The sequence below is a fragment of the Prinia subflava genome, chromosome 1 (genome assembly GCF_021018805.1).
Source record: "Prinia subflava isolate CZ2003 ecotype Zambia chromosome 1, Cam_Psub_1.2, whole genome shotgun sequence".
NCBI lineage: Eukaryota > Metazoa > Chordata > Aves > Passeriformes > Cisticolidae > Prinia > Prinia subflava.
In genome coordinates this window covers 56,339,106-56,365,162 of record NC_086247.1, presented here as the reverse complement: position 1 = coordinate 56,365,162, position 26,057 = coordinate 56,339,106, and the positions used below count along the sequence as shown (strand labels likewise).

The window sequence follows — 26,057 nt, the reverse complement described above, 5'->3', positions numbered from 1 at the left end:
AGGTCTGTCATGTAGGTAGCTTTCAGTCTAGTATCTCCTCTTAGGAGAAAGACATCTGTATGGACAAGGAATCACAAGTTGAGAACCAAAAAGAATAAGGAGTAGTCACACTTTGAATAATTTTTCCTTGAAATAACAAAGACAAATGGTTTTGGAACTTATACTCTTTTAATCAAATTAACTGGAAGTAAAAGTCAATGATTCCCTTTAATAGTTTTGCAAACTTAGGATGTGGTAAGTATTTTCACCACATCTGAAGAGGCCTGCTGGGGTAAGGTGTGCAATGACTATTCAAAAATGTATGTCATGTTCAACCATATATATGAATAATGAAAAGTGTTCAACAGAGGAAAACAGTTTCATTGTAGTATTTAATAGTGACATATTTTGAAGATACAGGTTTTCTAAAGAAACAGATTACAAATATTTCAGTATATATGTGTGTGTATCTGTAAATATAATGATGAAGCAAACTCTTAAAAAAAAATGTTTCAGAAATTGTGCTGGAGGAATGAATATTTTCACGGCAATAGAGAACACTGCTTAAGAACTCAGAAATAAATATCAATGGGACAGGATGAAACATATAGCCTGCTCTGAGTTCTAGCTGCTGTTTAACTAGGAAAGGATCTCTGTTCTGTTAGTCAAGGAGAAAGGGCAGGCAAGGTACAGATATTTCTGGACTGGACTATCTTTCTAATGAGAATCTAAAACTTTCATGACTCCTTGACTAATAAGCACACCCAAGTTGTATATTAATAACCTGTATTGCTCAAAAGAAAAATCTGATTCTTCATGGAAGACTGGCCATTTTGAAAATGCTTAATAGATTTTTTAAGCTATACTCCAGTTGACTTTCATTTCAATGAGTAATATAAATGACATTGAAAAGTAAAACTTGCTGCTTAACAAGATAAAACAAGCACATCACATCTTCATAATGCACTTAGATCAGTTCTATTTCAAATTCATTCAGTTCATTTGGAAAATCTGCGGATTTGAATTTTTTTACAAATGACGGCAAGATTTTCTCAAAAAATCTTTTTTTTTATTCAAAACAATAGAGCAGTTTTGCTTATTTTGCAGCACAGAAACCAATTTCAGAAGAATGTTTTCACAGTAATTGCGAGTTTCAATAAGGAAAATAATTGCCATAGAAAGGAGTTAGGTTAGAATTAAACCTTGAAAATAAGCAATAATATGCTGAGCGACTTTGTGGGGTCAGAGAATCAACTTCAATATTTGCATGGAGGAAATGCTCCAGTCTTGCTGAAACTGTTGTACACTCTGGGCTCTGAATTGTAACCTCAGATTTCAAAGTGATAGATGCCACCTCCATTGCTTCATAACACTACATGTTATGCTGCTTATACCTCCATAAAGAGGTGGTGCTAGATTTTAAAAAGTACTACTCTGTTCAGAGCTGGAATGAAAGTAATAAAATACCCTCTTGGGAGGAAGAAGCAAATGGAAAGATACAGACATACTGAGTACTTTTAGGACTAAAGCGCAGGAGCTGGGGAAAAAGGAACAGAATGACATGGAAAATATCTGTGCAAAAAGAGGTTCCAAAAACATTATACCTCCTCATTATTGTGCATTCCAAGGAATTATCTATTTTGTATGCACAAATCATAATATATTTGCTTTGATGGTATGATTTGTGTTTGGTGTTTTCCCAACCTCATTAATTACCTCACTTACTTAAAGGTGACTTAGATGAACAGCTATTGAATATGAATGTAATTTGTTAACAACATTCATTTCCATATCTTCCTTTCAAGAAGATTATTTTACAGTTTGACATCATGAGCAAGATACTCTCAGAGTCTGTGAAAATCCTCTTTTGTGAGGCATCCACTTTTGAATTGGATCCAGTGATCTTCTTGTAGTTTGATTAGGATGATTGGATTTGGGTTCCTTTCTTAAATTTAGTACTCTCACAATCAAGTAATATTATAGATTTGAAAGAGAGGACCTTTTAATTTTTCATAGATCTGGATCATCTTCTCCAGTCTATGCAACACATCTTCCAAGTGATTTCTTTTCCCATTAAAATCATAACTGCCCAGGCAGCTACATTTTATCAAGCGTTCAGTGTTTTCTCCAGGAACATTCCTTTATCTTTGCCTTATTTGCAATGTTGTACACTTACACATTTAGTTTCACTTCTTTGGTCTTCAGGTCACAGTATTTTGATTAAATGATTTCTTCTTTATCTCTAAGCCTTTCAGTTGGGCTGAAATAAAAAAAAAACAAAAGCTAAATAAAACCTCCCAAAAAACTCAAACCAAATATTTTTTATGTGTTGAAAAAAAATCCCAACTCTTTTTCACTTGTGTTGATTTCTGTCTTTTTTATTGGATATTCATTTCATTAGCATCAAATCAGTCTCTAAAACTCTTTCAATTTTCCTCTTCCCTTTTGTTAATTCATTGATAAGTATTAATTGATAATACTTGTCAATTATTTAACAAAAGAATTTTAATTTCTATGTAAGATTTACATTGTTAGTCTCTGATTTCATAGAATTATAGAATTGTTTGGGTTGGAAGGGGCCTTAAAGAACAGCCATAGACAGAGATATCTCCCATTAGACCAGTTTCTCAATGTCCAATTGAACCTGACATCGAACACTGACTGGAATGGAGAACACACAACTTTCCTAGGTAAGTTTTCCAGTGCCTCACCATCCTCACAGAAAATAATTTCTTCCTAACATCTAATCTAAACTTCCCCACTTTCAATTTGTACCCATTACTCCTTGTCCCAGCACTACAATTCCTGGTGAAGTACCCCTCTCTGGCTTACCTGTAAACCCCTTCAGATACTGAAAGGTTGCTATGAGCCTGCCACATAACCTCCTCTTCTCCAGACTGAACAGCCCCAACTTTCTCAGCCTCAGTTCTTAGGGAAGGTGCTCCCATTCTTTTATCAACTTTATGGCCCTCCCCTGAAGTTGCTCCAACAGTTCTGTGTCCTTCTTATGTTGAGGACACCAGACTTGTACCCAGTACTCCAGGTGGGGTCTCACAAGAGCAGAGTTGAGGGGGGAAATTGTACAACCTTGTCTTCTCCAGAAAAGAAATTTAGAGAAATTTAATTTAGCTTTTCTATTCACTCATATCCAGCTTTGCATTGTCTATTCAATACCTGTTTCCATGGGATATTTTCTTGTTTTATTTTCACGGCTTAATCAAGAAAGGAAAGCAAAACGGAATGATTAAGATGCAAAAAATATTTGCCTCAAGTAGCAAAATCTAGAATTTCATTGACACTTCCTTAAAGCAATGAGAGAATCAGTGATATCAGAGGTCTCTATACTGAGTAACAAGTGGTGCAGGTAGTGCTCCTCTGTCTCAATATCATAACCTGTGGGTTTGTCTCATTTTGGAGAATAAAGGGAGTATAGCTGAGTTTCATCACTCACTTCATTGCTGGACCAACACTTTACTGGAATTTCCTCTCTGTGTCTCAGCCTGATGCAGGCTTGGGATCTCTGCATGAGGCAGAGATATCTCTTGATATCTCTGCATGAGATATCTCTGCCCTGAGGCAGGGGACCTGCTCTGTCTCATTTAGCAGGGATCCTCTATTTTGAAGGTAGTAGCAGGGGGGTGAGCACTGCTGTCACAGTTGAGCTGGTGCAGTCTGGATTCAGATTCATGACTTTGGTTTCTTCTTGATTTGATAACTTTGAACTTTTCAATCATGTGTTAGGTATCTAAATTGCCTTCACTAAATAAGCTTGCTCCCACCACTTCCAATGAAGTCGTCATATCAGATAACCCTGTCATTTCCATACCATAAAATTACATTCCAATGAATGTCCACACATTCAAACAATTTTTTTCCATTCTCTGTTCATATTACTCCACAATCAAGTCACAATTCTTATGTTGCATTTCTTCCTGTTGCTCTGTGTATCCTTTCCCTACTCTTTAAAATTATTTTCATCTGGGTGGCCTTTTTTCTTCTTCTCCTTGCCATGAAAGATATGGTAAAATTAAGAGCAATATTAGAAAATATGGGATTCAGTATCATTATCTCCTCTTCTTATTTTCAGCTTTGTTTTACCCTACCAAGGCATCTTAGTCTTAAAGTCTGAAGATCCCTGGACTGTCACCTAGTAATTCTGAAAACTAGTTCTCAGCCAAGCTTAGAGATGAAGGTCTTTCTTTCATCTAATCAGTTTGAGTAGATGCTCTAACCCAGAAAGAAATGGAGAAAGCAGTATGGGGATGCAGAGTTACATTGTCTGACTATGGGTGTATCTGGAGTACAACAAAGCGTGCTGAAAATAGTACACCTAGGGATGACTGTCAGTGCAATATAATTTTAGTAAGACCCAAATCTACAAATTAGCCAGTCAAACCTGCCATTTTCATTTATATTCTCTCTTAACTTCATTTTTACTGAGTTCAATAGCTTCCTTTCTGTATTTCAGATGATATTTAACCCAGATGAGTTACCCACATCAACAACACATTCCTTTCTTTCCCCATGCAATTGATTTTATGATTAAGAGAAGTATGATAACTGAGCACGTGGGTATGTTCTTTCACTAGAATTCTCTGTGTCAGTGTTAAGACTAAAATGATAATCTAGTTTGTATACTCTTAATATTTCTAATGAGCTATTCATTAATATTCCAAAGTCATTATCCAACACTTTAACCATCTTGACATTAATTCGATTTATAACCACACAAAGTCTGTGGCATCCTGTACCTTTCATAGTCAATCTTCACCTCAGATTGCATAGCAAATGGGAAACAAGAAGATGCTGCACAGTCTGTAATATCACTGATATAAAAGGTAGCATACTGAATTCTAAACCACTGAAATAATGTCTTAATTATGCTAAAACATTAATAACTTTCTCTGCTTGGATTTGATAGTGTTAATACATAAATTTAATTTCTGTCCTTGACAAATGATAATTGATTTTCTCCATAGGCCAATTAGCATTTAACAACAGTTAAGTGAAAAAGATATGTAATGATCCTGATGGAATGAAATTACTTGTTACAGACAATTCATGGGACAAAATTATATATGCCTGTCTGAAAATGTTAAAGAAAATTCCCAGCTCCTCTCTTTCTCACCCAAACATATTTTAATTCCAAACAAATGCTTATTTTGCTAGTGATTGGCATAATTTCACAAATTTATATCATGCACAAAAATTGCATACACAGCAGAGGAGCAGACTTTTTTTTCCAAAGTCCAGCTGTTTTTCACTGAGTACACAGATTATTAGACAGGGTAATAAATTCAAATCTGTTCTTCTTTTCCTTTTTTTTTTTTTTTTTCTTCCTCGAGGTAATGAATCATGTGGCATTTTTATTTATCAATTGGTGATGAGAAAACACAAGTGCAAAGAATATGCACCTTAAACTGGAAGAGTTCAGGTGCAGCATTTTTCTGGGTATTTTATATGGAGACTTACTTCTTGTCAGTATACCTGTAAGAGTATAAATGTTTAATACAGTTGAAGGTCACTTTTAAGACAAGTGAGACGCAGTGTCTGCTAATTACTCTGAGCTGGTCATACGGGTGTCTTTTTGACAGGAGTAAAAGTCAGGTCACTGTGAAGAGCTCTGAAATTCCATTCCTCTCTTATTTGCATTGGACGTCTGCTAGACATTTAGAGGATTTAATCAATAAACTTTCAATTCCTTCTTGTTCACATCACAGGTCAAAATGACATTTACAGTAGCTTAAAGGTCACTTGATTTCTCTTCCTATTTTGGAGGGAAAAATGTAGAATTATGAGGGAATGTTTTTCCAGAGATGAGATAATAGAAAATGTCTAAGGTATAAATAACAAATAAATTTTCCTACTGGCCTTTAGGTGATAACTTTCATGCATTATTTGAAGTCTATTTTAAATATGTTTTTAATAATCCTATAGTCTTGCATACAAGATGAAATACCAAGGAAAATCAAAACTATTTTATATGTGTATGTGGAGATACTGTTAAATTAGCTAATTGGCCACTGAGCACCAAAAATCTGACTTTTAAACTTCTGTAACAACTGTTTTCATTGCCTTCAATGCTCTTTTAGTTTTTGCTGGCCTTTATTCTTAATTCAGTAAGGATTTGTATGAGTAGCTCCCAAGAATGTTACTAAGAATTGCAAGAATGATTCTCATGTAACAAGATGAATACATAGCCTTAAAAGCCATTATCCTCCAAAATAAACAAGCTGAAATAGTCTGTTAATAGCAAGTATAATAATGACAGGTTGGCTCTGAGTGGTAGGAATAAAATTCTATGAATACTAAGAAGCACGTTTCAAAGTATCACTCTGTGTTATTCATAGCCAGATGTTTAAGTAGCTATCCTAAACTGTATATTCAGCAGAAAACTGTTCATTTCTGCTAAACTAAATATTTAAATCAAGTGTAATTCAGGTCAAATTATTTTTGGCCTGATGAAACTATAACACCATAATTTCCTGATAAGTTTGTAATTTTTGGACCTTATATGCTCTTTCTGTAATATATAATAGATGATACAAATGCACTGTGATGTGGATAAATGGCATCATTAGACCATCAGGCCCTCCTATGTTGAAATGTCACGTTTAGATTTTACTATTATACAAATCAATAAAATAAATTCTTAAATTTACTCTTTTACTATTATACAAATCAATAAAATAAAATCAAAAAAATAAATTTTTATAGAAAAACCCAAATACCTGCTCTATCTATTTAAATTATAACTCACAATGTAAAGATTACAGTTTATAAAATTTCAATGAGGTACTAATATGCATGTGTTGATAAGAGGCATATTTCATTAAGTACAGTTATTAAAAAGCTCCAACATGCCTGGCACAATAATTCCCTTTTGTTTGTTTGTTTTGTTTAAGACAAAAGAATCAGAAGTCTGAAAGGAAATTGAGTTCCAGTATTTACCTGCTAATTGAAAAGTTATGATTTTCCATATAGATAAAGAGAAATGACATTTGAAGGACCAAAAATGTTCAGATGGCAACCCATTAAGTACGAAGAATGTTACTTTACTTAAGGATACTCCTTTTAGTGAGAAAAAAGTGAAAGTTCATATTTCTTGTGAGGGGAAAGCAGCACAGATAGACTTTCAATAATGGTAAATAAGCTGCTGTGGTCATTGCAGTAGTATAAACTGAAATGACATAAAAAGACTGAGGCACAAAATATGCATATGCTACTGAGACCATCAGGCTGAATCAATTTTCTCATTTGTTTCTCCAGCATTTATGTCTCTTTGACAGTCATCTTAAATTCCTCAGTGATATCAGACACTGATCAAAACATCTGTGGTATCATTTCCTTTTCCATATATTTATGCAGGTATGTATGTATGTATATTCTTTCAGTTTGGATCAAGGATGTGTGAAAGTGCAGAGGTCAAATATTTTTTCTTCATTAATTTATGTTTTCCTACAAGCTGGGCTGTAAAATGAACATTGTTACAACTGTTTGATTAACTGCTACATTAAAACTCTTCAGCCTGGAAAGGAAAAGGCAGAAACAAAATCTTAATCTTTTGACTTTAGAAGGAAATGAGACTCTTAGAAGGGCTGGGCAAGATGTGCACTGTTAAAGGAACAGGGAAATAATTCTCTGTCATCAAAACCTTATTTCTGTACTCTGGAGGATATTTCATGTGAACAAATGAATGGGGACAGAGACTGCTACTTGTTTGTATGTAGGATCTGGTGAAAGGAGTAAATAATCTGATGAATGAACAATATAAACATATACTGCACTTATCTTTCAACTTGCTTTACACAATCTTGCTATTTCTTACCTGCAGCTACTTGACAGCTTCTTGAATAAAGGCTTATGCTGTCCATAAAGCCGCAATTGAAATACTTGCCCCTTGTGTGGCTGCTTCTTAAACAATAAACGAACTACAGTCAGATCTGTGAAGAAAGAAACCCTTATATCAGGAAATATTCAAAGGAACATAACACCATCCAGAATTGCAAAGGATGTGAACGAATTTTTACAATAGGATTAGATTTATGGTGAGATGTCACTAATTTTAAAGCTATGGGTTTATCTGTTTTTTCTGAATTTAATAACTATTTTTCAGTCATAATTTATCTCTCCCAGTGTTAGCAACAGTTCAAATTGAACTTCAAAAAATTTAATATATTGTCACATAGCTGGAGTGAGTAGCATTTAGATCAGAAAGACTGTTAACAATGGGATGAATATAGGGTTGAGAAAGAGTGCTAATTTTCCCATCATTGATGCAATGTCAGTGACTAATACTTTGAGACAAATTCAATTATCAGTTCTAAACCAAACTCCACTAAAAGAACATATGGAAGATTAGAATTGGAAACCTGGGAAAAACCCAAAGACCTTCTTTATAAATAAAAAGGTGAGTGACTATTCTTTAACAGTGTTAAACATATAATTATCTTTATAATTTATTACTGCAAGAACAACAGCTGAGGTTAAATATATTTATAGTGCATGGTACTAGAAGAGTAGGACTTTTTCACCTCTTCTGAAGAAGCCAGTTAATATTAACATTGTGCCAAATTTGAAATTTGTATTGCCATTGCAAATCAGATGCAAAATAGATTTAATAGAATTTTAATTCTAGTAAGGAGAAGAATCATTTCAATGGTCATTAATTTTATTTACTTACTTCTTAATTCTTGACTACATCAAAAACAAAAAACAAAAGCAACAACAACAACAAAAACGACCACCAACAAAAAACCAACAAAAACCCAAAACAAAACAAAAAAAACCCCACAACATCAACCAAAACAACTTTATGAGTATAGAAGAAAGAAGACATCTTTCTAACCCCTAGTACTTAAAAACATAAGTTTGGGGGTTTTAAAGAAATTTCAGAGTTTACTCAATATGATATGATACCATTATGTTTAATCCCAAGAACATTTATGTATCTAGATTAGCTGGTCTGTAGCTAAGTGTGGAAAGCAGCCAGCAGAACAGGACCCGGTAGTGCTGGTTTGACCGGTGCCTGAACATGAGCTGGGTGTGCCCAGGTGGCCCAGAAGGCCAGTGGCATCCTGGCTTGGATCAGCAGTAGTGTGGCCAGCCAAGCTGGGGAAGGGATGGTTCCCCTGATGTCAGCACTGGTGAGGCCACACCTCAAACCCTGTGCTCAGTTTTGGGCCACTTAGTTCAGAATGGCATTGCTGGAGCAAGCCTAGTGCAGGGCAATGAAACTGGTGGAGGGTCTAGAGGGTGAGTCCTATGGGGAGCAGCTAAGGGAGTTGGACTTGGGAAAGCTTAGAAAAAATAGTTTTGATGGAAAATGAGATTTCTTCTTGAATTGTGTAAATGGATGTAGATTTTTTTGCTAAGAAAAATCAGGTGATATACTCCTGTAAAACATTACTAGCTCCACTGAGATGCTTGGTATGAATGTGAGCAATACTAGCATAATGATAATTGAACAAGAAAAAATGGAAATTAATACTTTGGCTATATAGACACCACTTAACCCTAGGAAGGTTGTAAATCTGAGGACTGGGTATCCATCTACTTACTCTGTGAAATAATTAGGACTGGATATCCATCTACTCATTCTATGAAATAATTATTGCCATTTTCAACTTGACCATTGCTCTACTGATTGCTGCTCATTTATCAACCTCCTTTCTAGGTCAATCATTGTAAGCATGGTGTTTAGCACTAGGAACTATACACGTTGTTGTCTGTGAAATTCTTTTAGTGAACACTGTGCCAGAAAATAAGTGTTTCTGAGCCTGTACAGCTTATTATGAAGTTGTGATAAATTTTCATTCATCTTTCCCAGCAGGGATCAGTTGGAAGATCAGGGAAGGCAGTGGCATTAGCATCAGCAGGGACTGCATCTGAGTCACACTTGCAGAGGTGTTCGGAATGCTTACAATCCAGCATTGTTTTTCAAGCACAGACTTCTAACAACAACTGGAAAAAAAACCCCTAAATTTAGACTCCTCTACTATATTCAATTCTGCAATATTTTATTTATCCTTATCACAGGCCGGTGCATGGAGCAAACACTTCCATTATATTGATAAGAAAGCACAACACTGCCAATTTCCTGTGAGCTGCTGGTTAGAAAAGAACAATTGTATCTTGTTTACAGTGGTCAATCTTTTTGGAATTTGGAGGTCTCTTTGAAGCCAAGGAGACCTACAAGCCTTTGACCTGGAGAAAATTATTGTCTCTGGGACATCCAACATGAATCCTGTCTTCATCTAAGGGAGTCAAGCTCTGAAATTTGAATCCAGATTTCAGCCATTTGCTCTCAATTACAAGGAGGATAAAACAGAAAAAAAGAGTGCAAAGAAAGCATGGATCAATTTTGTTGGTCTCATTCAGATACAAGAAAAAAATCCAGAGAAATCGAAATCAATATCTTTTGAAGAACTGTTCAACAAATCAGAATTTTTAAATGAAAATGTATTTTGTTTAAAACTTTTTAAAAGCTCCAAATATTTTATTTCCAGTGTTTTACTATGTGATTTTATGTGGAATTTTATTATAAATTCCATGCAGCTTTTATCTTTTATCTTTTTTCACTGGTCAATATATATTCAAAACCATTTACATATATATATATAAGTGGTTTAGAAAACAATTGCTTTCTAAGTATCAAAAAATAAAAATTAAAATATTTTTAAACAGGCTTAAAATATGCATGTGTGCAGATAACTAGACATATATATACTAGGAGTCAAAATTGATTTCAGTCCTAATAAATGTGGGTCCATTTATTGTGTACCGTAAGACTGATACCTGGGTGCAACATCTACGAGCTCCCTAGGCTAAGGTAATGGTGATATCCTGCTGCATGTCCAAAGTTAGACTAACTGAAATAGGGCCAGGGAAATCAGCAGCAAACAGTAGTGCCAAGGCTTTTTGGGAGTATAAAGACGCTGAACTGCAGATCAGTATACCCTAGGCTAGCAAAGTTTGACTTTTCTAAGCTAAGCTTAGGATACAAGAACAAGTGAATTGGAATGTAAATTTCTAGATAGCAAGTGGGAAGAAAGACACTGAATATAAACTATGAGAGAGAATGTAGACAGATATTGCAATGAGCAATCTGCTCATTTCAGTATAAAGATGCAAATAAGTGGCCTAAAGGGAATGCAAGAAAGCTTTTTTGGGAAAAGTAAAGAGGAAAGCTTATTGTTTTCTGCTTTCATGCTGTGGGATATTTATTATGAAAACAATACATTAGTAGTCTATTCAGAACCTTTCGACTCGCAACTTTAATCACTTTGTTGTTCATAAGATACTGGAAGGGAGAAAAAATTTAACGTTTGTGAAAAGAGAGTCCAATGCATGTCCTCGTTTACTTAATGTAAAGCTGTACAGTTCCAGATTTAAGGGAAATGAAGGCAGTCAGATTTACAGTATACAGGCTTATTTGAAGGAGCCTGACACCTGCTAAAGACAAAAATATACAGCTAGTCGTCTGCAGCTCATGTCTTCTTGAACTTTAGTTCAGCTTTTGAACAGAGTCAGACTGGTTTTTTTTTCTTGTGACCAAAGGTAGTGTTTGAAAGAGTTTTGAACAGTGATGTAGGGACTGCTGCTATTACTGCCATTAGTGTGCCATGACATGTATTTCATGCTGTCCACAGACAGTAGAACTGTAACCTAAATTGCACTCGTCTGTGTTTTCGTGGTTCAGACAAGACTGTCTTGGCCCTGTCAGGAAAAGATTTTATGAAGTAAAAGGCAGAAACACTCACCTGTTTTATTGGATGTTGTCTTCTAATACTACAAATGCAGAAGACATTCCAACTGAAGCAATGTAACCTTGTAGCAAACTAAATTCCCTGACTATTCATTCAAAATCCTATTGTAATTCAGGCTGAAAACCAATTTGCAGATAACAACTAAATAGGTATGCAGAGTTGATTGGCTCTTCAAGATTTGTTTTCACACCACAGCATAGTTCTTCTGGTTAATTCTTTGCAAATATTTTTTCATCATTGCTTTATAAACTAAAAGAAATAGAAATGTATTTATATAAATTCATGTATTATATCTTTCTGGACCAACATTTTATCACATCACAACAGTAAAAATGTCTACAAAAAGAAACATGCTGTATAAAAAGGAGTAATTTAAAGGGGAAAAAATCCCCCAACTCTGATTTCTTCAAGGCACTGTGTAAGCCATACAAAACACTTTATAGGAAAGGTAAACTTCAACTTTGTTCTAGAAGTGAAAGCTCAGCAGTTCTGTCAAGACAGTACATAAGGAGGAAGTAGATCAAGGGAATTTGTCTATTTGCATTTACATCAGCTCTTTAGAATCTGTTGTTTTTGTTAAAGTTAGTTTCAGTATCTGACTGAACAAAATAATGAATTCTTTCAGGTTCTGCTGAAAAAATTTGAGGCTCTTGGGACCTTATGTTAGTGCAAATAACGTTGTGAGTTGCTGTAGATTTCCTATTTGATTTCTGGTTCAGTGTTTCCCTTCTTTCAGTTCCAACTTAAATTTAAAATTTCCAGTCTTGGAGTAACAAGTACTTTTAGGGTGCTAAAAAATCAGATGCGAGGGGAGGGGAGGGAGAGAGGTAGGAGGGAAGGAGAGGAATATGACTGCAGCCAAATGTATATACCCGACAACAATTCACAAGGATAAGGAGCTTAACCTGCTGCTGTTTCAAATGAAAAACAATTAGGAAGTTCCAAACCAGTGGAAAAAAACTGCTAAATCATAAAATGAGCACAGTACCTGGACTAACTTTCAATGATCTCAAAATATACTATTGGCTGTAGGCAATATTGATGCCCACTGTGAATCAAGCCACTGTGTTCCTGTATAGAGATCAGTACACATGGAAATGTTATTTTTGTTCTTCCCATTCAGAAATTTTTCTTCAGGGCATAAGGAAGAAAATTCTGTATCTCAACAATGTGAAGTAAGCTTCAAGGCCAAAACGTCACCTTCAGCCTTTTAAAACTTTCTTTGAGAACTTAAAAAAAAAAAAAAAGAAAATGTTGTTTGATTTGCAGCCAAGTGTTCTGACACTGCACAGTAGCACTGAGATGAGCTGCAGGATGTTCAGTCAATGTTCAGCACGGGGTCGGGAGTTCATAAAGGTACTGGTGCTAGGGGATGCAAAGGCAGATGACTGGAGTATATTTGTGCATATTTATTTTTATATGTTTATATATATATACACATACTTACATGTATATGCATATATAGTGCTTTAAAAATAAATAGCCCATCAACATTTATAATCTCTTACTGAGATTATATACTGCAAGGAAGTAAAAAAAGAATCTGATTCTAAAATAGAGATAATTAGGAAAAAAATACATGCAGATTTTTTTTTGTGTGAACTGGACTTACCCAAATGGTAAATTTGGGAACTTCCTCATGGTAATCACAAGGAGATAAACAGCAATTCTCTAGGTCATGGGTCACCATGCACAGGCCATGGCACACCAGATTTTCAGACAGCTTCAAGGTACAGAATTTTACTTTTATAATCTCTGGTGGACAATAGCTCTATATGTCATAGAATATGCTGAGCTGGAAGGGACCAACCAGGATCATCGAGTCCAACTCCTGGCCCTGCACAGGACACCCAGGAATCACATCATATGCCTGAAAGCATTGTCCAAACACTTCTTTACCTCTGTCAGGCTTGGTGCTGTGACTCCTTCCCTGGGGAGCCTGTTCCAGTGTCCAACCACCCTCGGTGTGGAAAACCTTTTCCTCATATCCAACCTAACTCTCCTCCAAGTCACCTTCATGCCATTTCCTCGGGTCCTGTCAGCAGTTATGAGAGTGAGGAGATGAGTACCTGCTCCTCCTCCTCCCCTCCTGAGGAAGTTGCAATTGCAGTGAGGTCTCCCCTCAGTCTTCTACAGACAGAACAGTGCAAATGACCTGAGCAGCTCCTCTTGTGGCTTCCCCTCCAGAGCCTTCACCACCCTCACGGGCCTCCTTTGGATGCTCTCTAATAGCTTAATGCCTTTCTAACATTGTGGTGCCCTAAACTGCACACAGGGCTCAACAGAATACTCACTCTACATTCCTTTAAAATGGGAGAAACTTGTGTTGGTGAAACTCCCTAAAAAGGAGCTTTATCCTTTTATCTTTTCCTGGAAGAAAATGAATAAACTCAGTCTTTTGGACAGCAGATTTTGAGACAGGAAAATCTAACGCAAGGAGTTGAAAGTTTGCAGCACAAAGAGAAATTGCTGAGCAGAGCACACTGCAGCTAAGAAAATCTCATTTTTTTCATTGACAGCAGGGGCTTTCTAAAGTATTTGTTGAAGTTTGTATTAGCAAAGTTCTTCAAAACTTTCTATTCTTTCTTCTCTTATTTTGAATTTTCATGTTTAATTTTAAATTCTAATAAAGATTGTATCCATTGCTTAATTATGTAATTTCATCTTGAGGATCTCAGTATGAGGAAGAAATCAAAATACATTCATCCCAAAATTCCAGCTGACATTAGTTTAGTCAGCCCTTAATACCTTAAGGATTTTCACAAATCTGTGACTGCCAAATAAAAACAAAAAAGGTTTAAATTTTCTTATCTCTCCTACACCATCTTTTTAACTACATTCTTGTACCAAGAACCATCAGTAGTATCTTTGCCCCTCTCCCTGCTCTTGCTCTAGTTATATAATGGTCTTGCTCTATATAATGTTATGTATATAATATAAAGAAGATCTCACAAATATTCAGGAACTGCAGTTACTTTGGGTACTTGAAATTAAGGAAGCAAAAGTACTTGCAGTTAAACCATGATGTGCCCCTTTGTGTTTATATCAAAAGTAACCTTTCTACTGTGAAATGATTCGTTCTGGTTTGGATGAAAGGTTCTGATATTCCAAGATGGCAAGTGGCTTACAGATCAGCTAACAAAGGCACTAAAACGCTTCATTCCTGAGGCTTGTTTTACTTACACTGGACACTTCTTAAGAAGAAATCTAGAATGTAATTTGCATAGGAATATAATTTTTTTTAACCCTAAAATTAAAAAATCTGAAAAACCCAATGTGGGTCATTAGGTGAGCCATATGATAATACTATATACAATATTATTTTTTTCCCAGTCATGAGTATTTTAGCTCTCACTTTAAAATTTAACATGTACAGATGGAAGAAAAAAATCCTCACTATTGTTTTCTAGGCTAGAATAAGATTACAGATGATCAGGATTAAAAGGATAAAAGGGAATAAGAGTCTTTCAGGAGAGTTTTTTCTCTGGCCACTGGGACAAAATGTCAATATTAATGAAAGGAAATTATATTCCTTTGCAAAATTAAGGACAGTGGACTTGGAGAAGTTAACACTTTAAAGTGGACATTGAGGGTTTAATGATTACATCGTTTTTCTTAAGTAGTAGTGTAACAGTCTTGCTCTAGGGATTAGGGTGGAGCTGAAATCAAGAAATAAAAAGTGTTAGAGCTTGCAGTTTTCTAATACTTTATGCTGTTTATTTGTTTTATGTTTAAGTCTGGCTTCCTGCCACATGAAAAAAAGAAATATGGTAGCTATCAGTAGCTTGAAAGCTATGAGAGTGCACATCATCTATTGCAGGGCAGTCAAAATGACAAGAATGTGGTAGCCTGCCAGAGGGTGAAAGGAAAGGAAGAAGACACTAAGAAGATAGTGAATTAAAGAGCATATGAGGGGAGAAAAAATGGTAGAAAGGTTAATGTGGGTTCAGCACAGTGTCAGAAATCAAGTCAAAAGGCTAAACAGTGAATTCACTACCAAAAACCGAAATCCAGTAGCAAGCTAAGCAATAAAATGAAACTTAGTTAGTAGAAACCAAGAGATATTGTGCTACTCAAGGCTTGGGAATGGATCCACTGTTGGAGCTAGATAGCCAGCTAACCAATGCTATTTTAGCTGATCAGTCAGTTATAGTGCAGTCAAACATTAAAAGAAAGATAAGAATAAGTATATGAGGCATCAGGGATCCGTAGAACAGGTCCTACCAGACTGGCAGAGCAGGTAGTCACCTTGGAGAGCAAAATTTTAAGGGCAGCAAATAATCTAGTGACCATTCATTGTGCCAGTGGATATTGACTTGTGTGAATGTCTTCCAGATTGCCCGTGGGAGCAAAAGTGTGAAGTGCCCTTGGTTTCAACCAGATATCATTACTAAAATTAGAGATTACTTCTCTGAAATTAAGGGAAAGATGCTTAAATGACTCATAAAAAGTAGAAATGAGGATCACGGGAATCATTTCCCCAAATCCACTGAGTATGTCACAGTTGTAGCTGCCCCTGTGTGTACATGGGTGCTTGAACTTGAGCATGTGTGTGCACATGTCTGGTTTTGATTTGTGTGGTTAGTTATTATTTTACAAGAGCTACTCTGATGCCAGATCATTGCTTCTGGAAAGGCTTATGCTTATCTGAGTCCTCTGCTCTCTCTTAAGTGCAGCCATCCTCACCACTTTTCAGACCTCTCAGTGACCTTGGAGTCAGATCAATACAGGCTGAATTACAGCATTTAAGTTTTTGAATCACACTATTAAGTGTAATAACTCCTGCTGTTTCCATATGCTGCAGCTTTAGAAGTTAGAATTTTTATATGCAATGATCATGTTCAGAAAGGTTTTGGGTTCTAATTCTTTCCTGTGTACCATATTTCTTATTTTAATCGCTGTATGTGAGAAATTGCCCTTAGAAATTGAAATTGTTTGAAAAAGAGTTTCTAAGATTTTATTTTCACTTTTTTTTCCTGCCTTATTTTATTCCAAGTTCAATATTAGGACTTCTGCATTATTTCAGATCAGGGACAGGAATTCTGGCTTTCTGAAATGCACTTGAATTATTTCTGAAATAGTTCTTGAAAGATCATTGCAATAATTTTAAATTTCACTCTCATAAATTACAGAAAAAATACTTAATATTCTGTTTATCTTTTATTTTGTCTTTAACAGAAGCAAAATAACCACGTATACTCAAAGGTATCTGTTATAATGACATTTGTTTGTCAAATGACAGCTTCATTGGTCATGTTCATCAAATGGTTTCTCCTCACTAAGATTTGAAGATTTTTGTGAATAACAACAACTTTAGGCCACATCTGCTTTCCTGTCCAGTTCTACAGTTTGCAAAATTAAATTAAATAAACATGAAAGACAATTGCTTAAAAGAAAAAAACCCCACATTATTTTGAGAAAGAAGTTGGAAGAAACAACAGTTCTTATCTGTCATCAAAACTGTCAGTTTGATGCACAGAGAGAAAGCAAATGCTTCAGTGCTGCAATAATGACCTTAAACATTATTTCTTTGAACTGTGCGTACTGCCTTTCTGAAACACTGTCCTTGGGTTCCATGCTGTAGAGAAAAAGAAAAGATAAATAATGTGTGAATACTTAACTAATGAATGTTCAAAATTGATAAGGCAAATAAATATACAATTTTTTTCCTCTTGGTCTGTGAACATTTCAGATGTCTTCACCAAAACGGAAGCTCTTTCTCTCCTTACAGAATATTGCTATTCTATAAAAAATGTAGTTATGGAAGGATAAAGATTTATGTAAAATTTTAACACAGCAATCAATTAAGGATAGGAAAAGAAGTATAGGGAGTGGATACTTGATGAAAGGAATTGGCAAGATCTGTCTTTCATATAGTAGGTGATAATGTATAAGTGCAGTAACAGAATAAAGTAAGACTATTAAGTACAAACACTAGAAAATCATCATATTCTATGAAAAAAAATTGAGGGTTTTTTCCTATCTTTTTTTTTTTCCTTTTCTAACTACAATGCTTATGCTGAAGCACATTTCAGGCAGAGGATATTTTCTAAATTATGTGATTTTTGTATGCATCAATGTACATAATATGTTAATATTTGCTGTCATGGAAAGAAAAAATCAACTTTTCTTTTTTTCTCCATCTATCAGATTGATTGTGACATCACTGTTTCATTATATAAGATTTCTGAGAGTAAGCAAAAGCATCTGAAACCTATCTTCAGTGGTATAAATATGTCTGTTTTATTTTTTTAATGAATGATGAATTCATTTTAATGAATTTCATTTTAATTTTAATGAAATGAAGAACTCCTCCTTTGAATTCTTCACCTTGTAAGTGATCAATTGGAATTAATTTCTAATTGCAGTATGTCCTATTTGAGGAGGAGCTTTAATCAGAAATTATATCAAAAATCCCATCACAAGTACTGTTAACAAGCCTTACAAGTTTGTTACTTCCTAGAGGCTGGGTTCTAAAAAAACTTTTCTGATGATATGAATGCTGGCCAGACTCCCTGTGAAACAAGTTGGAGTGATTCTGCTGATTTAGGGAGCTAGTGCATTGTTGGAGATTATAAACAGCAATTTGCTGATTTTGCAAAAGTTTTCTGCTTTGGCTGCTTTTATGGAAGCTAATGAGAATGTCTCTGCTAACATCCACATAACTAGGCTAATGGTCATGGAGCATATCAAACCCAGCAAAAATCTTGTGGAACAAGTATTGCCAAGTGCAATATGTTATGGTTAATAAGCAAAAATACAGGCCAAAACAAGATAATTTATCTGAAACCACAAAGAAATCCTTAAGGAGCTTTAGAAATCAGGCATAAATTATGTCCTGCCTGAAATTCATGGGCCTTGAAATGACATCAAGAAAAAAAAAGAAAAAAAAATCAAAATTCAAATCAAAGCATTGAAAGTACAAGTAAAAACAGAAATCAAAATCAACAATGAGATCCACACACAAATTTGAACTCCAAACTCTCAGTTAATTCATTAATTTGGATAATAGGACAGAGGACAGCATTCTGAGCAGGTACAGGATGGGAAAATGTCTATATGGCATACTTTTAATAAAACCTGTCTCCCTGGAAAGTTATCAAAATGACTTCAAGCCCAATATCATGTCTAGCAGAAAAAGGTCTAGCTAAACAGAGAGAATAATAATGCTGGTGTTCTTTAGTTATCAAGAAATATCATACCAAATGTGAGGCAATCTTGAGTAGACTCTCAGTTCTCCAGGTCAAAAGACATATCTGTAGTTACCTAACAAACCAGGACAATATATCAAAGACTGAAAGAAGAATCTTATCACCATTCTTAGTGCATCAGTGTTTTCATTTGAATTAATTTAATACTACTTTATAATCAATTGGGCTCACATGCAATATTTAAATTCTTATGTAATAATACATTAACAATTTTGCTGCTGCTAATCCCATTCTGCTTTAATAAACTACAAGCCCAGCTCACTGCTTTCCATCTCTTTTATGCCCTGTCTCCTTTGAAAACACTAGGTGGGTATGCACCTTTAAGTGATACCAAATCAAGTTATGAAGTCTAGTGGCAGTCTTAAATTATGATAATTTAAATGTAAGTTTTTATAGACAAACATTTTTTTTTCAAATAACAGTAATTTCATTCTCATTTGGGTGTCTAAAAAGTCCAAAAAGACAAACTATCAAATCCATATAATCTTCATAATTGTTACATATTTCAGAATGTTTCTTATTTACTGCAGACTAATCCTATGACATACGAAAACAAAGGAACATGAATCTTTGGGTAGTATCATGAAAATTCAAAATTTGGCATTAAAAAAGAAAGCTGAAGAAAAAACCATAGCTTCTACAAATCACTTTTTTTTTTTTTTTTTACATACAGCCAAGAAAAGAATAACCTCCATAGACCTAGAAACATTTAGGATTATTTCCCTGATGAAAGTATTATTATCCCCAATATTCACTTTTGTGTCTCTCCTAGCAATCTGTCTCTTTACATCCAAATTCTATTTAGCAAACAGTTTAATTCACTATAATTGCAACTTCTTCAACAACAGCATGTGTTTTTTTTCATTAAATATCAAAGCAAAATTTCATTAAATGCTAGTCTTTTATTTCTTTCATAGATATTTGTAAAAACCTGTGATTTTGCTGTCTAATATAATGGCAGCATATTTTTCTTTTCCTTCATGTGGGAAAGGATTTTATTTGGTTTATGGGTTTTTGTTTTATCTAGGTTGAATTTGTACCCCCTGAGGTTTGTATTTTGTTTGGAATAATGATATAGTTGCACACAAACTACAGTACTAGCTGACAGACGTAAAAACCATGCATGTACCACAGACTCAGCCTCAAATAGTAATTCTGTCACTGATCACTGTATTATTTGAGTTTGAAAATCAACCCAAGTTTTATATTGAAGATCTCATAAGATTTTGTTCAAAGATCTCAACAGAAAATACTGAGAATATTTCAGAATCCCATGAAGAAAAAGCTAATGCAAGCTCTTGGCAAAACTTGACTGTGAGAAATTGCATAATGTTGCATGCAATAGCTCTTTTCAGGTGCTCACTTTTATTCTAGACTTGTTCAGCTTCAGAAAACAACAAATCTTTGTGGATTTCTTACCAGAAAAACTACTGTGCTGTTGCCTTTTTCCCAACCTGGAAATGAAACTTGAGATAATTTTAGTAGGGAGGTAATATAAAAGGGGATCTTTATTTGAGGGCCTTCAGAAGCAATTACAGAAAGATGTCCACAAAAGTGCCCTCCCCACTCCAACTCCCAGGGATGAGTACATTTTAAAGGTTTTATGAAATTAGCATAATTGATAAAAAACACCAATTAGGAGCACAAGAGGTGATGCAGTTCCCCCCCAGGTCAAGCTCCTTCTCTGGAGTCCCCCCTTCAGCACTGGCTGTACTTTGTCCATGAGAATGTATCTGGAAGAGCTGTTCTTGGCCTTGGTTCCCAGGAAGAACCAAGATAGCACAGAGCCTTTTACCTCCCGGGGCTTGGAGCTCTGAATTTGTTTTATCTTTCTGCTTAGGAAAAGGCCATGGACAGTACTGGGAAAACTGGTCACTAATACAATAGACTACAGATATATGAGTGAAGAATACAGAGAACATATAAAAGAAAAAAAGACAAAACCTAAATGACATCAATGCATCTCTCAGCTCTCGCAGTGAATTATTTATCAAATTTCCCAGTTAGATTTAATTGTCTTTCATTCTTTACCAAAGTACTGTGACTACAAATTCAGTCAAACATTTTCCCATTTGTAAAGGTAAACAGAGATACTACTTTTCTTCTTAGTAATAAGAATCCAATTTAGAAAAGCTTTTAAAGCAAATCTTAATCGAGATCCTGGTGAGGATAAACAGCAATAAGACACACAAAAGCTGAAAATGGATTTCAGGTGCTTTAAAACTGGGGGTTTAAAAGTCCATATGAGTAGCTACCAAACTTGGGAGACCTACAAATATTTTTGGGGCCATAAGTTTTACTTTACAATAAACTTCATATTTTATCCTTGCCTGTTGTGAAGAAAGAGGTGCTACTGCAGGCTGAGCTATCTGTCATGCCAGCCTGAGCCATATTTAGGAATTTGGCTCTGGAAATTTATTTTTGAAAGATGTCCATAGAAGTTGGAAAGAAGGGCCTCCCTGTGTTCAAGATCCTGGTAGATCAGATTTTCGTTCAGTAGGAAACAGCTCATTGGTGCTTTTCTTTTTCTTTCTTAAGTAGCTATTATACATGTACACAGACACAAACACATACATACATATATATATGTATATAGCTATATATACCTATATACCTTGTACATATGATATATATATAGGTATATATACATATGATATATATGTGTGTATATCTATCTATCTATCTATCTCATACATATATATAATATAAATAGATGAGATGCCAAACTAACATTCTAGATTTAAAATGCAGGAAATAATTTAAGTACTCCACTTCTTGACATAATATGTGCTACTACTTTAGGCCGTTCTCAGTTTATTTCCAGAGATTGTTAAGTGTCTCCATCTCTGTTAATTTGAGATTGAGGATATGTTTCTTTATGAAGTGTATTCTTTTTAAAATTGTGCTCTTGTATTTTCAGAGCCTTCAATTTCAGAACAAAACCTTATCATGTTTCTATATGCACTTATATTTGGGTTCCAGGGTTCCACTCATAAAGTATAAACACACACATGAGCCATTCCAAATATAGGCCTCTACAGCTCCATGTTAATGTATATCAGTACTATAAAATCATCTTTTCTAGGAATACAGCAATAAGTTCTATATCACTCCGGGTAGTTTGTGGAGAAACTCGGAAATGAATATCAAATATACGTACATTTCATATAGCAATTGTTTTGCAAAACTTGTCATTTATTGGCATTAGTTAAGGGCAAAAACATTCCTGAAAAAAGCACAGATAACTGGACAGGAAGACGAGGTTTAATGACTGCCTTATTTCAATTACTGCAAAGTTGTAGGCAATTACAAATATTTACAGCTCCTAATTTGAGGAATGGTGTATTAAACTACAACTATTGAGAACAGGACTGGGTCCCAGTTCTAGCTGCTTTGTGTAGCTTAAACAAAGCTAGTAGAAAGTTGCCCTAAAAACTCATTCTAGGTTATATCTGAAGTATACAGTTACGCTATACAGACCTTTTATTCAAGAGGCAGTGACAGCTCTAATGCTTTTCAGCTAATAGGAATTAGGAATTTTTACAGTAGGTATGAGTGTTTTTGTATGTATTACATGTGTGCAGCAAGGAAAATATTTAAAGACAAACTATTGCACACAACAATAATTTAATTCATTAAAGACAATGCCAGCAAGATAAGAATACCAGGTTTCAATACTTTGGAAATCAAAAAATTAGTTAATCATTACCTCTTTGTTTTCTCCCATGCAACTTCTTTTTTTGGCTTAGACTGAATTGTCATATGTTCATCCCTTACACCTTGGCCCTAGCCAGAAAATTCCTGAGCGACGGCTACTGTGCAGTCACACATATGCAAGGACTTTGCAATACATTTACTAATCCTGATGATTTTTATGTCTGAAAAACCCAGTTCTTTGTCGTTGCCATAAGGAGGGCTGTAGCATACAGTTATATGATAGGCTTACACCACTCATTCCATGCACAAAATCACAGGACAGCTGGGATGCTGGAATCTTCTAACTTTGCAGTCCATATTGTTTTCATCCTCATGCTCAGTCATCTCATGCCCTCCTCTCTAACCTTGAATGTAACCAGAACACACCCTCCCACCCTTAAAATACAACTGTGAAAGAGAGGAATGGACTCAGTGACAGACAGACTCTCTGTGCTTAGCAGAAGGGAAATGAAGCTGAAGGAGTTAGAGAAGTGTGTGTGTATGTGTGTATGTGTGTGTGTGTGTGTGTGTGTGTGTGTGTGTGTATCAGCCCATAAGAACCTCATGATGTTCAACAAGTCCAAGGCAAGGTGCTGCACCTGGATTGTGGTATTCCCAGACTAGGACAACCCATTGAGACCAGTCACCTGGAGAAGCACTTAGGGGTTCTTGTGGATGTAGACATGAGTCAACAGTGTGCACTCAGGCCTAGAAATCCAAACACTTCCTAGGTTACATCAAAAGTAAGGTGGCCAGCAGGTCAAGGGATTCTCCCCATCCACTGTGCTCTCACATGACCCCAACTGGAGTGCTGCATCCAGCTCTGGGGTACTTAGCACAAGAAAGATATGGTCCTGTTAGAGCAGGTCCAGAGGAGGCTATGAAGAGGATCAGAGGGCTGGAACACCTGTGCTATGGAGACAGGCTGAGAGAGCTGGGGTTATTCAGTCTAGAGAAGAAAAGGCTTTAGGGAGACCTCACTGAAGCCGTTCAATACCTTAAGGGGGCTTATGAAAAGTGGAGAGAGGGACTTTTTATATGGCCAGAGATGGGTGACAGGACAAAGGGCAATGGTTTTAAACTGAAAGAGGATGGGTTTAGATTAAATATTAGGTAGCAGTTCTGTACTCAGAGGGTTATGAGGCACTGGAACAGGTTGCCCAGAGAAGTTGTGGCTGTTCCATCCCTGTCAGTGTTCAAGGCCAGGGTGGATGAGTAGCATAAGCAATGGGATCTGATGAATGGCATCCCTACCCATGGCAGGAGGGTTGGAACTAGGTGATCTTTAAGGTTCCTTCCAATCCTAACCATTCTATATGAGTCTATGTCTAAAGAGCTAGTCTCAAAAAAATTGGCAGCACAATGGCCAAATCAACTTGTGATATAAACTGGCTGTAATCTTCCACTGGCAAGGTTATCTCAATTCCCCAGGAGTGTCCCAGCCACTAGACTGTAGCATATTGAAGATAAGGTGAAAGAGAGGATTTGTCTTCTTATGATGAAAAATTGTGCCTGTTATTTTATGTGAAATATTTTCTCTCAATTATATCACCCTGAATGCTCCTGAAGAGGAGGATGAATCATCTAAGATGTTTTATTCTTAAATCTTTTGCAGAAGAAATAAGCCACAGGGTTGAAAATGTGCCTACACAAAGTAGGATGGAGTTCTCTACGGCTGAGCTTCTAAGTCACTTATATGTCTTGGACAATTTTCTTTAGACCATCTTTCTTTCATAGTCAAAAGAGTATTGATAATCCATAATACTGAGAAGTTTGACCCTATGTTTCTAATTTTTCTAATGGTATAACTTTTAGGTTATCTTTAAGTATCTGTACTCTGCTGAGAACATTTTATCTTCTTATAATTTAAGTGTCAGGTATTTGCATAAGATATAGTTATCAACAAACTAGATATGGGGGAAAATGCTCACTTTACATAACAAACTAAGGTGAGTTATAGATTTATGCAATGCATTTTATCTTACAGATATTTATAAAATGGTGTCCTCTCCCAGAATAGTCTTTACCTATTAGGAGTTTTCCCACCTGTATAATCTTTATGATGAGAGCACATGGTCCATAAAGCCCTTGTTAATAAAAAACACAGTGATTTCAAAACTTCTGTTCATTTCATCTCAGTTTTCTCAAAGGTCTTTCTTTCTTCATGATCAGAACTATGAGATTTAGATAACTGCAATAAAGTAACTGAGAAAGAGCAATACATTGATTAATGTAAATCCCTGTACTTTGGCTGACTAATAATAGCTGCCTGCATGTCAGAGTATGGGAATTTGCATACTATGCTAAATTACTAATATAGAACTGTTCTATCATTATGCAAATATAAGTGCAAGAAAATGACTGACTAAGAAATAAGTATACATACTAAGCTGCAAGGGTGAATCAGTCATAACTTTAACAGCATTCCTGGATTCTTACTGGCTGAAACATTTCCAATTTTGAAGCAATAGTGCTGGGATAGTTAAAATATGCAGAAATATAGAATAGGAAGGGGATGAACAGAGCCTGAAACAGATTTCAGTGACTTTCCTGGGAGATAATTTCCTGTCACTATTCCTATTGCAAAATGAAGATAACATTTGTTCACCTTGTAAAGATGCCTGAGTTCTTAAACTAGTAATGAGCTCTGAGACTCTTAAATGAAAGAGATAAGCTGGAAGTCTTAGGCTCTATAGCAAAGATCATTAACATTAGGAATATGTTAAAAATTGCAGTTATTTTATTCATGCTCACATTTCTTATCTGAGGAAAACTCTATTTTTATGACATCTGGAAATCATGGAATTTTGGCTATGTTTTGAACTTAAACTTATTAATTCTGGCTATAAATATTATGATATGCACTAAAGTGTATCATAGCCATGAGACTTTGCTTATTCTTTACTCATATCCCATTTACAACATATTAATGGTATAATAAAGTAAACCTTCACTATGCAGTCTGAATATTCTAATTGTAAAGCAGACCCTGCTCATCTCAGATGAAATCATGTGGTAACTATTGCTAAGATGATGTCAAACCTGTTACACATGATATAATGATGGGTTCTAGAAAAGGAATAATTGTGTTGACTTCTGTATGAGATTTTCCTGACATTTAAACCAAATTGTCGTAATATAAGTCATCTATTTGAGAACACAAAAGCAATATTGATCATTAATTAGATTGTGTGATTCAGGATAAAGTTTCCTGGCATCTAGACTGTAGGACTTCAAGGAATCTCAGTCTCTGGGAGATTCTCCCCTCATCTATTTGCTTGTTTCAGCAGCAGAACAAATAGCCAAGCTTTGACACATTAGCAAACACTAAAGGAACCAGTTATAGAAAACTGAAGAAACACTATGGTTTCTGCCATTTACATCATCAACATCCTATATTTTA

General features: G+C 35.3%; 1 long non-coding RNA gene across 3 annotated transcripts; it reads right to left on the bottom strand.

Annotated features, from left to right (window-relative positions):
• Positions 1–286: 286 nt before the first annotated feature.
• LOC134550600 (uncharacterized) lies at positions 287–23,727 on the bottom strand. 3 transcript variants are annotated; one of them, XR_010080372.1, is made up of 6 exons: positions 20,378–23,727; positions 18,950–19,013; positions 17,262–17,325; positions 13,647–13,782; positions 7,808–7,922; positions 287–2,239 (listed from the first exon to the last, which is right to left on the bottom strand). It is a non-coding gene; the product is annotated as an uncharacterized LOC134550600 (long non-coding RNA). The 3 variants fall into 3 exon arrangements; XR_010080377.1 differs by lacking the exon at positions 13,647–13,782; XR_010080371.1 differs by lacking the exons at positions 287–2,239; positions 7,808–7,922; positions 13,647–13,782 and having other exon boundaries at positions 16,923–17,325.
• Positions 23,728–26,057: the final 2,330 nt, after the last annotated feature.